The sequence below is a fragment of the Lactuca serriola genome, chromosome 5 (genome assembly GCF_051521515.1).
Source record: "Lactuca serriola cultivar US96UC23 chromosome 5, Lser_US96UC23_V15, whole genome shotgun sequence".
In the NCBI taxonomy this organism is placed as follows: Eukaryota; Viridiplantae; Streptophyta; class Magnoliopsida; order Asterales; family Asteraceae; genus Lactuca; species Lactuca serriola.
Window position 1 is genome coordinate 205,249,354 of NC_136412.1, and position 14,905 is coordinate 205,264,258.

Consider the following 14,905-nt stretch of genomic DNA (forward strand, 5'->3'; position numbering starts at 1 on the left):
CGACTCGCCGAGTTGTATGAACAACTCATCGAGTTCCCTTTCAACAGAAAAACACACCCAGTCTTTGACTCGCCGAGTCGTATGAACAACTCGTCGAGTTCGACTGCTTCCAGATCCAAGTCTTAACTCACTGATTCCTTACTCTACTCACTGACTCGACTCGCCGAGTCCCAAGCATGCCATTACTATACAGTCGATTTTTCTCGATTCCAATGCATCCAATTCATAGATCTGGGTTCCTAGGACTGAGTTCACACGTAAAGTTTCTAACTTTACGTCCATGCATGCTCATAATAAGCTAAAATGCCCAATAAGGAGCTAAAAGAGGAGATCTAGGTTTGGAATGGGTGCTTAGCTCAACAAAGGTGGCAACCTTGAGCTTAAGGAGTCCTGAAATGCTTAGATCTGAAACCCATTCGTCTTAACTACCCATAAATCGACCTCAAAGTCTACAAAAGTCTCAAAAACCAAACTAGCAAGCTTTTAAGGAGATCTACATGATGACAAGCCAAGATTCGAGCTTTATACCTTAATGGAAGCTGGAATGACACAATAAACTCAGATCTTATTTGCTTCTCTTGAGAACCCCTCTTCTCTCTTCTTCTTCTAACATCAAAATGCACCAAAATCCTCCATAAAATGAGAAATACTCCAAGAATGCTTAAAGGAAGGCTAGGGTTTAGTAAGGGATGTTCTGAGGGTGATGGAGGCTGGTTTGGGGTGCATAATAATGTTTAAATAGGCTGCAAACCCTTAAAATTAGGGTTTCATCCAGACTGGCAGACTCGTCGAGTCCAAGAATATGGACTCGTCGAGTAGCCAACTTAAAACACGTGCAGAACCCGTCTCTACTCGACGAGTTGGGCTACAGACTCATCGAGTACCCCTCTAGAATTGAAAATTACTTTATTTAAATCACATACCAGAAATGGGGCGTTACAGTGAATGTAGCCTGATCAACTACATTCATTCAAAATATGACCAACATGTGTTCGGGAGTAATCGTGAGGGATAATGAATCAAAAACTTACCACCTAATTATCCAAAGGGCTTATAGTACCAAACCTAAGCAAAAATTAAAGTACTAAAGGAGTATTTGGTGTGTTATTTGTTTCTAACATTTATACAATTTCATGTGGACGCTATGGTTGGGTATCATTAGCCGGGAGAACCCTATCCCTCTAACTGGGGGAATGCAGGGTGGCTTGATCCAAAGGAAGACCCAGAAGAAGACTCAGAGAAAGAGCTCGAGGGAAATGATGATGATGATGACTCGGATGCGGGGTCCAAGGTCATCAATATTCCATACATGGCCAGAGTAGCGGATTATCGTACGGGCTCCGATGACCACAAGCCCCATGGACACACGATAATTGGAGATGGAGTCACCAGCAGGGGATACGATCACCTTACGGTAGGAACCGAGGTCTCTTCGATCTTAGTCACAGAGGATCAGCTGACCGGGCCCTCCCAGTCATGCTCCGGCGCACCCGAGGTATTGATAACCAAGCTCAGGACACCCCAAATCGAATGGAACAAATGCAATTTTCTATTGAGAGAGATGAGAGAAAAACACAGGAAGTAAATCGAGACTCCCGAGCAAGACAGTTTGTTTGGGAGGTACGACGATGAGATACCGAGCGACAAGTAGCTCGTCTCCGAGGTGCATCTACTTCATCAGTACCACCACCAGTCACTTTCCGCCACAATTAGGATCAACCTTTTCTGTTCTCCCCCTACTATCTGATATAAATCTCTTTTGTGTACTAATGAAACAATTATGTGCTATCTTTATTCCATGTTATTGCAAAATTCAATTATATGCACAACCGAACCCTCGAAACCGCTAGATACTTAAGGATCTCGAAACCAAAACAACCTATATACTCTAAGGATAGACGTAACGATCGTGCCAAATATGTGATTACCTACTACCGTAAATACATCATAGGGATATAGATGGAAACAATGAGAATCATACGACAAGACGCGAAATTTATAGAGTACAACCAGGAATGACGATCATTACTTAAGATCTGGCTTATCAACATGCAGCAGTAATATGCCATCCTACAGAAATAACGAGCACACCCGCAAGACACCCCTCCTGCAGATGGACTCTGCTACATTCCAAGCTGTTGTAACAGCGGTAGTAACCGCTGCTATGGCACAACTCAACGCAAACAATACCAATAGAGGTGGAAATAGCATCGACAACTCTAACCAAAGGAACGAGCACGGAAACCAACAAGGGACAACTTATCAAGGCACTCCAAACCCCAACCTTAAGAACAAGAAGCAAAAGTCTGGAAGTAAGAGAAAGGGATAGCTAACTCAAGGGTTCTCGAAGAAGCAACATGTTGTTGATGTCCATGCGACCATGAAACCTACTACATCAACACCAACGAGATCATATGCTGGAAGCCTTCCTGACTTCCCATAGCCCCACCACCTAAGAAGAAAGGAGGGTGCGAAGCCCTCTTTAATTCCATGAGTCGTTCAAGGCTACCGTGAATGCGAAGGGCCCTTGGTCCGACTCGCATTTGACTTCTCGACTTTACTAGCTGTGCCAAAGGACCCTTGGGGGCCAACAACACAAAGGCTATTGAAAGTCCTTTTACATTGTATTAGGTCATTTAAGACCCAATAACATGTAAGTGCGTTTCCTTCGGGCCTAAAGATCATGTCATTGGGCTAGCTAGGCCCAACAAGCACGATTTGAAACTTTCGGGCCCAAAGATGGTGTATCGACGTCTGGTGAATTCCCACGTGTGTATTGACTTCCCGTAATTTTCGCGTGTGTATTGGAGTATCGTTGTGTTTAGATTTTTGATTCGTTATTGATTCGAGACCGAATCAATTCGTTTGGTAACGATTTTGGTGTTGAAGGTGTATTATATTTCGGCGATAGTCGTGGTACTAGTATTTTGTCATAAAGGATTTATTGTTTAAAATATTAGAATTTTTTTTTCTCTTTTGAAACCCTTTCTTGGATAAATTTACACTTTTAACCCTTTAGATAAAAGAATTTCCATTTTAGTCCTTAAACCATTTCTCTTGACACTTTCGTACCAAAACTTGTTGAAAAGGTACTTTTCAGCCCCAATTTACTTGAAAAACAGTTCTAGTCCCTCAAAATGGAGTTTTTCTCGGTTGAAACCTCTATTCACGCAATTTTTACAATTTTGACCCAAAATGGAAAAATTTTACATCTTTGGTCCCTTCTAAATTTGAAAAGTATTTTTAACCCTTGAAATGGACTTGGTACACTAGTAGTCCCCTGTTTACATAAAAGTGTAGTTTCAGCCCCTCTAATTTGAAAATCTCGCAATTTGGGCTTTATTGGGCCGAAAAGTTCATTTTTGGCCCATTATGTTTAAAAATTCACATTTTAATCCTTCAAAAGGTTAAATTTCCAGGAAATACATTTTTGAAACTGTTTTGACTCATCTCATCCCTCAAAATTTGTATATTGACATTTTGGGCCCTTTAGTTTTATATTTTTAGCATTTTGAGTCCAAAAATGGGTTTTAAGCCCAAAGATGTTCATATTAACCAACTTGGTTATTTTTCTAGAAATGATTTGTGTGAAATAATATAGTTTATACTCATTTCATACAACTTAATGTAGATCTCAGTTTTAAGGTCTTTTTGACTAGATCCAACACCACAATCACATAAGAACATATATATATATATATATATATATATATATATATATATATATAAACATAGAAATCACACAAAGCATACATATACTCATAGATCTACACATTTGCTTGTATTCTCCCCCCCCCCCCCCGCACAAAACTTATAAAAACCAAAAAATAGGGGGTATGAAGCTCACCTTGTGTTGTGGTTTCAACTTGAAGAAGAAAAAGGAAGAAAGTGAGGTGATTTTCGGCCCTAGCAACACCTTGATGAAGATATCGAGTTTGAGGTGATTCTAAGATGCAAGATCATGATTTCTTATGAGTTAAGAAGAGATTTTCGTATAGAACAAGGAGTCTAGAGTGTGGATTCAAGCATCAACTTACCTAGATGATGATTTTTGTGAAGAATCCTCCTTGCAAAGCCCTTGAAGCTCGAAATTTTTGAAGGGAAAGTAAAGGGATTTTTGGTGTGTTCTTGAGAGAATGAAGAATGAAATGTGGGTGTGTGTGTGTGTTCTTGGATTCGGCCGAGAGAAGAAAGAGAGAGGAGAAGAGAGAGGTTTGACAAGATAGTTGCATGGAAGTATGAGTGTTGCATGGATATCCTTGGTGCAAAAGTGAGGTGGCACCCAACAAAGTCAACCCTTCCTCTTTGTGGGCTTGGGCCGAGAATGGAGAGGGGAAAGAGGAGATTTTTGGGCTTTTTGCCCCTAAGCCCATATTATAGTTAGGTTGAATGATTGTTGGCCCAAAAAAATATAAATGTGATTTTTATGCTTTATTAGGCTAGATTAGGTTAATCATGGTCCAAAATGGTTCATAATATTACTCTATTTCATTCTAGGCCCAATATGGCCCAAAATATTGAATTAAATGAAAATGGGTCCAATTAGAGCCCATTTCAGAGTTCCAAACCCAAGATGGTCAAATTGGAATCTTATTGGTCCATTGGGCCCAATAAGGAAGTCCTAGTCCAAAAGTGGTCTTAAACAAGAACTTCTAGGGTTTCCAATTGCCTATTGACTACTTGAAATGCTTGCATGGTGTATTTGATTGAATTTTTGTTGTCATAAAGTAAGCATCATACATGTTCTTAAGTTTTTGATTCATAATTTTACTTAAGTGTTGTAGTTACAAGGCATAAAATTTCTAGTTGTGACACAACAACCCCAGAAGCTAAACGAAGCCTTCACGGTGGAGATGGCTAATGGGAAAACCGAATCAACCAAGAAAATTTATGTAGGGTGCACCTTAAAACTAAACAACCATTCATTTCACTAGACTTGATGCCAGTAAATATTAGGAGTTTTAATGTGATAATCGACATGGATTGGTTAAGCCCCACCAAGCTGATACTATGTGTCGCGAGAAGGTTGTTTACCTTCACCTCCCCAATCAAGAAACTCTAATAATCTATGGTGATAAACCTGGCACCAATCCTCATCTTATCTCGTGCATCAAGGCACAGAAGTGCCTGCACAAGAAGAACTACATTTTCCTCGCTCAAGTTGTAGACAAGGCCAAGGAAGAAGTAAGCATACAAGGTATTCCAGTAGCATACGCTTCTCCAAATGTATTTCCCGAAGAACTTCCGGGAATACCTCAGAGAGACAGGCCGAATTTCGAATCGACCTCATACCGGGAACCACTTCAATTGCCAATTCACCCTACAGGTTAACTCCCGCCGAAATTAAGAAGTTATCCAGTCAAACTAAGAGAGGGTTTGAGCAAAAGATTCATCAGACCAAGCTTCTCATCCTAGGGAGCTCCGGCCTTGTTCGTTAAGAGGACGGATCCTTCAAATGGTGCATCAATTTTAGGGAATTAAATAAGCTCACTATCAAAAACCGATACCCACTTCCTCGGATTGACGACCTATTTGGCCAGCTCCAAGGAGGTAGTTACTTCTCTAAAATAGATCTAATAACCGGTTATAATCAATTTCGAGACCGAGAAGAGGACATTCCAAAAACTGCTTTTCGAACTCGATACGGCCATTTCAAATCCGTTGTGATACCCTTCGGTCTATCAAATGCCCCCACGGTATTCATGGACCCTACGAACTGAGTCTTCCTAACCATTCCTAGTCAGGCTTTTCATTATTTTCATCAATAAATACTCGTCTGCTCACAAAGCAAGAGCAAAACACTGTCAACATCTACGACCGACCTTGGAAAGCATCAAAACCGGAGAAAATCGCAGAGGAAGCACTACGGGAATCGAGATGACGAAATCACTTCGAGATTTTGACAGTCACTTCAGAAGGCTATGGGAATACAACTAGTCATGAGCATTGCTTATGACCCTCAAACCAATAGCCAAAGAGAATGGACCATTCAACTACTTAAAGTCATGCTCCGAGCCTCGGTGTTTGAATTCAACAAGTCATGGGATACCCAGTTGCCCTTGATTGAATTCTCATACAACAACGGATATCGCACGAGCATCAAGGTTACCCCTTTCGAGGCTCCTTATGGTCATAAATGCAAATCACTCACCAGTACTCTCACGGGACCAGAAAACCATTCACAAAACGACAAAGAAGATAATCCAAATTTGAACTCGACTTCAAGCATCACGAGACAGACAGAAGAATTATGCTGACAAATGACGAAAACCTCTGGAATTCCAAGTCGGAGGCTGGGTACTATTGAAAGTCTTTCCCTAGAAAGGAATGATTCGCTTTAGGAAACGGGAAAACTAAACACGCGCTATATTAGACCATTTGAGATTCTTGCCCGAATTGGTCCGGTAGCTTATAAGATGCAACTACCTTCGAAGCTCAGCAATGTATACCCCGTGTTTCACATCTCAAAACTAAAGAAATGCTTATGAAAATTTTCCAATTCTCTAGAAGAAATCGAAATCAACTAGAACCTTCAGTTCATCGAAGAACCAGTCGAGATAATGGATAGGGAAGTGAGGCGTACGAAGCAAAGTCGTATTCCAATTGTGAAGGTTCGATGGAACGTAAAGCATGGACCGGAATTCACATGGTAACACGAAGACCAGATGAAGAAAGAGTACCCTCACCTATTCCCTCATTCATGATCCTACCTTTCGAAAGAATTTCGGGACGAAATTCCCTCTAACCGGGGGGGGGGGGGGGGGGGGGGATGTCACAACTAGCATTTTTGCTAGGAAATTCTACTCTCATGCAATCATTCACCTAGTGTAATAACTTGTACTCTAAGTGAATACTATACTCTATTCTCGTTCAAATACATCTCATATGTTCAAATAAGGGTTGGAACCCCTAGAAATCCCGACTCAAGTTCATTATGGACTAGGGTTCTCTTATTCGGTCTAATGGATCAATAAATCTCCAACTTCACCATCTTGGGCCTAGGAACCCTAAATGGGCTCAAGTTGGATCCACCTTCATGAAACTTAACATTTTGGGCCATAATGGGCCTAAAATAAATTTATTTACCTTTAAGGGGCCTATTGGGCCATAACAACTCCAATTAACCCTAATGGACCATTAAACCCATCCATTTATGCCATTTGGGCAGTGAACACACTTAAGGTCCCAATGGGCTGAGAATTTTTATTGGGCTTCATAACTTCGAACAAAGTCAAGAAACGAGCCCAAACTTATCTCAATTCCTTTCTTTTAGCCCATTCTAGGGCCAACAACAACAATATCATATAAGATAAAGAAAAAGGAGGAATTATCCAACAAATGACACCTAATCTTTATTTTTTGGATACCCATGCAAGGGTGTATGTATCCATGCACCTATCACACCATCACAATTCAAACTATATATCTCTCACTCCTTCACTCTATCTCTCGGCCATCCTCTCTCATTTCTCTAACTTATCTCTTTCCAAACTCAACAATACTTCTCCATTCATTTTCCTCAAGAAAACCGTGAGCATAAGCAAGAACATCAAGAAAACCATTTCAAGTTTCACAAAGTGGTAACATCTCACAAACCTAAGTAACATACTTTGTTTTTGAACTCACTCACTCCTCCTACCACCTAAATTTCGTGAACCATGTTTCTTAGAGCCATCTAGGTTCAAAAATCATCTCAAGTAGTTGCGAAGGCCGAGAATCACATTACCTCTCTCCAAACCCTTCATCAAAACCGATCCATCACCCCAAGGTGAGTTCATACCCCCTATTTTTGATTTTTACTTTGTTTTGGGGGAGAATACTAGTTGTGTTTTGTAGATCTATGTGTGTATGCATGAATATGTGTGTTTTTCATGATTTATTTGGTGGCTATGTGTTGTTTACTTCATAAACCTAAGAATATGTTAAGAACATGAAGTTTATCACTTAGATCTACATGAAAACCTTGAGAAAAGTATGTGCTATCACATATAATACATGTAAACTAGTAGATCTAGGAATTATACACTTAAAATAGTAAAAATGAGTGTTGTATTCCAAGATATATAAACTAAACTCAAAAATCAGCCTTTCACAGAAAATTTTTGGTCCAATCTCAAACTATTTTGATCGCCTAAATGTTAATATTTTTCACAACTGCTTCACATGAAAAAAAAAACTTCAGGTTTATACCTTTAAAATGACTACTCTCACGTTTTCATACGATTTTCCAACAATTTTTGGAAAATTTTACAAAACTGCCTATCAGATTTGAAATAATTTCGGACCAGCCTATGAAGGTGAGCCATTTCACACTTATTAGAAGCCATTAAAAATTATGAGAAAAATTGTGAAGAAATTAGAAAATTTTCCAAACTTCTAGAATTTACGGATCCAAATTTCGACTTACGACGTTTTTTCTAGGAATTTTCCAACAACTAGGTCAGAAAAACCCAAAACCAGAAAAATGTGTGTTTTCACAAAAATCAAGCAAAAAATGATATTTTTGACAAAAATTGGTTTAAAATGTTATTTTTACCACAAACTAGTCATCAACACAAGTTTTGAACAAAATGGAGACTAAAGTGTTATTCTTACAAAAATTGGGCATTAATTGTAAATTCTTGGCTTATTGGGCCAAGAACGTCATTTTTAAAAAAAGTAGGCTTTTATGCTATTTTAGTGAATACTTGAACCAAAACCAACGATAAACTAACAAACGGATTAATTTGATCATTTTCTAGGTTATTGGGCCTTAGTGGCCCATTTATATGTTTGATAGGTCCTGTATACTATTTATATGTTTATTGGGCCTCATTGACCCATTAACATGTGATACGGACCTTGGATACTATTTGTGTGCTATTTGGGCACGTAAATACCTTACATGTGAAATGGGCCTTAGTTGTCCTTTTATATATATTTCGGGCCCATGTTATATAATCGCATTCCAATTGGGCCTTCAAATGATTTACATGTTTAGTGATGCCTTAGTGGTTCGCCTACACGGTTCATTGGGCCTGGAATGAGTTTATACTTTTCTTCGCGTAAATTCGATCAAGGATCTAGTGAGTTTTTTCGGTTACCACCTATTAAGTGTACAACCTGTAGTTATAACCAGAGTCTCTTGGAGGGAGAGCGGGGATTTGTGTATAGGTCTATATGGGGATGACACTCCACACCTGAGTTGTTCGCTTAAGTTAGACTAACTCAGTCTAGGGTGACGAAAACCTTATAATCAAAACCGGCGTCCAACAACGCCAAGACAGGCGAAATTGTCATTAATTAGTATGGTTATAACGACTCACTTAGAGAAATTAACGTAATGAAGTTTACGGAAGACCATTCTCTTTTCTCTTGGATTACTCGGAAACATACTCGTACTGGTACTCAACCTCGGGGGTTGGTATGGCAGCTTTCTCTTTTACAGACAACATCGGGTTGTCTGGGAACATTCTCTTTACATTCTCTTTACATCCTCTCTACATTCTCTTTACCCCCTTTCAGTCAAATAAACAATAACATACATGCATTAATACAAGATCTGACACAAACATACTAAACAATTTGCAGAAAATATAGGATTTTTTGGTGGTTTCAAAGTTACACAGATCATTTTCACAAACATGCTTATGAACTCACCAACTTTATGTTGACCTTTTTAAATTAACTTGTATTCTCAGGAAGCCGTTGAAGTAGGATGAACAAAACAAACTAATGGATATTGTGTTATATTTTGTTTCATCATACTCTGACTATTTTGGCATGTAATATCCAAATACAATACTCGATGTAAACAATGAATGTTGTTAGATTACATGTGTGATGATGATGATGTTATGTTTCATTTATATTCATTGTAATGATATTTCAAGATGAAGTCACGCACAAACCCTCGGACGTTTCCGCCGTCTGATTCGGGGGTGTGACAATCTTTATCTTCCTGCTCAATTGATTCTCGACTTCATGTTTAAACTCTTTGAAGTTCTTAAAGGCTTCTGACTTATGCTTGATTAAGCAGATATAGTCATACATTCTATAATCATCAGTAAAAGTCATATAGAATCGATTTGCTTCCCTTGTGGTGGATCTGAAGGGCCCACACACATCTGTGTGTATGAGATCCAACAAGCATTCATCTCTTTCACAAGAACTAGTCAAAGGTGATTTTGTCATCTTACCTAGTAAACAAGACTCGCATGTATCATCTGACCTTAAGTCAAATGATTTCACACTCCATCCTTTTGGAGTTGAGCCATGTGTTTCTTGTTAACGTGTCCAAGACGACAATGCCACAAGCACGTTTTGTCTTATACCATTAGACAAATCAATTTGAAAAACACTATTACCTAAATCGTCTACAATCATCACAGTTTCATACACACCATCATAAGTTAAAACTTCAAAATAAAAAATACCATTTTTTAAGCAGAAACAAAATCATTCTCATCATTAAAAGAATATCTAAAACCTTGTTTCAATAAAGAATGAAATGAAATAAGGTTTCGTGTCATCTTTGATGAGTATCAACAATTTATTAAATCTAACTCTAACCCACTACTAAGCACTAAGCTATAAACTCCAATCTTGGTAACAGGTGAAGATCGCTTATTTCTCATGATCAAGTTTATGCTTCCATGCTCCGCATCCTCACTTCTTCTTAGCCCCTGCAAATTAGAACAAATATGAAAACCACATCTTGTATCAAGGACCCATGAACGAGAATATGATGAGTTATTAGATAAGATAGTGTAAATATCTACCGAGGTTGGCTTCACCTTGCCATCCTTGATGTCTTGCAAGTACTCCGGGAAGCTTCGTTTCCAATACCCTTTGTCGTGACAGTAGAAGCAAGTGACCTCTGGAGGTAAGGGAGCTTCTGAACTGGCCTTTCCTTTAGGTTAATTTCTTGACAACCCAACTTCGAACTTTCCCTTCTAATTATGCTTTGGAGGACCATTCCACTTTTTTTCCCTTACCTTGCCCAATGGCCAAGGCTAGAGCACCAGCAAAAGTAGAGGTAATACTTTTTCCCTTTATTCCTACTTCATCCAGTCGCAGGAGGTTTTGGAGCTGAGCCAAAGTAGTCTCTTGGTTGTTGAAATGATAAGTTAAGATAAAATGATCATAACAACTGGCTAATGAGTTCAATACATATCAATAGTCAATTCCTCATCAAAGCTCACATTTATCTTCAACAAGCGATACATATATCGTTGCATCCTCTACACGTGGCTACTAGTAGACTCCCCATCTTTCATCTTGCTAGTGATGAGGGACTTTACTACCTCGTACTTCTCTTGACGAGCTCGTTGATGGTACTTTTCCATCAAGTCCTTATTCATCTCGTACCGTTAGTAATCCTCATAGAACCTTTGCAGCTCAAGAGTCATAGTCTCCACTATGATGCAAACAACTTTTGCATTGTAGTGCTTCTTATACTCAGCTAGTTCTTCAGGAGTAGCTTTTGTTTCATCAATTTCAAGGAGTTCATTTTCAAGGACATACTCCTTGTCTTCAAAGCGAAAATCCATCTTTATGTTGCGCATCTAATCGTTGTCACTGGTTCCATCCAATGTCGCCCTCAGGTAGATGTCAAGCAACAAAAAGTTGTTGTTGTGGTTGTTGGAGGAGGAGGAACTAGAAGCATTGGTTGGAGTAGACATCTATAAAAGAAAGATAGTATTTAGTTTGATAAGAACAATCCTTAATATAAAACCCAAAACGAAATATCAAGGCTAGGATCCAACTAAATAATTCACAACTTAGAAAAGGGATGTCGTAATCTAATTGTAAATTATATAAAGGTAGGTAAATGACGATTTACCAATTTCATCACAAGAAAACGAAATTTGAACAAATTTAGTTTTAATTGAAATTCCTAGATCATTTAAGATTCATTGAACTCTTCAATGGCATGTTTAATCTCGATTATTCTCTTTCATTTGTGACTATGATACCGAGGATCATAAACAATATGTAAATAACCATGCGAATTAGCTTGGTACTCTCGATGTCATTTATCATCTCATTTTAATGTGTTGGTTAACCACACACGCTCAATTAATCAATGATAATTTATGAGACATCCATTTCCACTCTTTATTCGTATCTATTATTGTGTCGGTTAACCACACGCGCTCCAGTAACGACTCATAAAGTGCAATGTGCAACTTCATGGATTAACATACAAATTCACATTTTTCCTAAAGTAACAAAGATTGGGAATTTTCTAAAATACGTTTAGTTACTTTATAGTTCATTATACTTATTAATGAGGATTAGGTTGTCCTATCAAACACGTCCAGCTAACGACCCTCCACCAATCAAATGAGCGGTGGGTAATAGTGGATACCCAATGGTGGTCCTTTTATAGACCTCTTCCTTAAACTCGCCTTATATATCGGCTTTGTGAATGAGGCGTACTAGCAATTCGACTGACTTATTCTTATACATATAGTAATATTAGACTTTTAATTATAGTATAAGTGTGTATTTAAAAAAAATTCAAATATACTAGGTTATATTTTTAATTTCGAAAAATTAATAAATTAATTTCTTTGATTTAAAATTTAAGCCAATTATGAATTCAAGATAAGGATATCAAATTACTTTTGAAAAATATTCAGGTTTATATAGTTAAAACATTATTAAAGGTAATTATCCTAATCAATTCATGAGATAATCAATAAAACTGAATTTTATTGATCTGGCAGCCCACCACGTCGTCGTAAACAATTAACATGTCGTGGTAGAGAAAAATTGTAGTTCACCACATCGTGGTGAAGGTCACCACTTCGTGGTGGCGGAACAGAATGATGATTATGTTTTCTTCTCCTTGTTTAAGTTCAACCATTGTATCAATTCAATAGAAAACTAAACCTACGATCTGATACTGTGACATCCCCATTTTCTCGGCCAGAAAAGACCTATTTGTTTATGCTTTATTTTGAAAATCAGAGTATCTTTTAAAGAAATATGTTGCAGAATTTGTTCCCAGAAAAACATGATGTATATGTTATCAAAGTATTTCCGAAGAAATGTATTTTATTCTTTTTAAAACTTTAGGATGTCATCATCAATATATAAACATAAATATAAACAAAACTTACATTCATTTACACTTGTGATCTACATCTATTTAATCTCTCGGTGTAGTGTAGCTTTATATCGACACTTGTGATACAAATAAACTGAGTGGGTCAGGTTGGGAAATCTGGTGAGTACATAGGGTTTTCAACCCACAATAATATAATTATTATATTTAATCATCAAACAATCAACCCAATTACACATCCCCATTATCTTCTTTATTCTTAAGGATTTACCCTAAGAATCAGTTATCATTCATTCATTCATTCCTAAGGAATAGTCACAAAGTCCATCGTTTACTTAATGACATAGTTGTCAATGTTATATATTAAGCACAACTACCAATATTATCATTTAGGCGCAGCTACCAGAATTATGACATTCTTTATTAGGCGCAGCTGCCGATATTGTCCTTTGGGTGCAGCTGCCAAGGTTATGATGTTCTCTATTAGGTGCAGCTGCCAATGTTGTCCTTTGAGCGCATCTGCTAGGATGTTTAGATTACATCATAGATCAAAAAATCTACAGGTTGTGGCACAGCTGCCAATGCTCATCTATAGGGTACTAAGTCCATTGCTGCCAATGTTCACTTATAGGGCACTATGTCTGTAACTGCCAATGCTCCTCCATATCAGCTTTCATCCCTTATTATTCATCTACCCATGTTTTACCCAACATATTTTGTAGATATAAAGTACATATACAGTTTAAATCATTTAAAACATGTATAAGATCATTCATCTAGCATAGATATCAAGTGAACAGATAATACGCACACATAGCACGTAATTTATATAAAATACTTCATATTTATATGTAAGATGAAAGTAACTATGCACTCGCTTGTCAAAGTGATGATTCCAACTTGGACATCGCTTCGCTTCTTAACAATATAATTTCCTTTGACGAAACGTAGTATTATTACCACTAGATTTTAGTCTAATATTCATTACGACTAATTATTAATCAAGATTCATCATTAACTCAGAGTCTACTTCATGATCTATCAAGTAAGGATCAGCCAGGCAGGACAGTTGGGAGGCAGGACCATTTTGGCATATAGCTTTTTCTGAAATCCAACAACCAAACCTAACGTGACCATTCTAGACTCGTCTCCCGTAAGTAGTTCAATCAGTTAAAGGACTTTGAATCACTGATAAATCTTATTTATAGGTTCATAATAACGATATTATATTTAAATATAAGTTATATTTAAAGTAGGGTAAGCATATCTCACTTATCAGGATGTTTGGCGAGGAACCGGGCTCTACGGAAGCGGAACTTTTGAGTCAAAACCTCTTCTTCTCGGAGCCTTCTGGCGCTCCGGGACTCGCCTCTAGCACTTAGGAAGTACTAGGGAATGGAAGAGAGGTTTTGGGGGTAATGGGAGAGAAAGAATGGTTTTGGTGTGAGTTTGGGGGGTGATCTACGCCTCTATTTATAGGTTGTCTAGGGCCTGTCACGTCATGAGACATGGCTCTCACATCGGGAGCCTGGTGCTGACACATGGCGTCGGACACATGTAAAACAATCAATCTTAAAAAATTCACAACTTTTGCATACAAGCTCCATTTTTTACGTTCTTTATATCCACGCGTAGGTAATGACAAGATCTACAACTTTTCTTTTGGACTCCATCAGCTAATTCTCGATCAATTTTAAATTTAATGGTATGAGAAGATTACACTGTTAAATGACAGTGTAAAATTCATAACTTCTATATATGGACTCCGTTTCTGTCTTTTTATCTTTGGGCTCCTATTAATGAGATATTCATTTCTCATTCAGGTTGCGTCGGCCAAAAATCGATCGATCT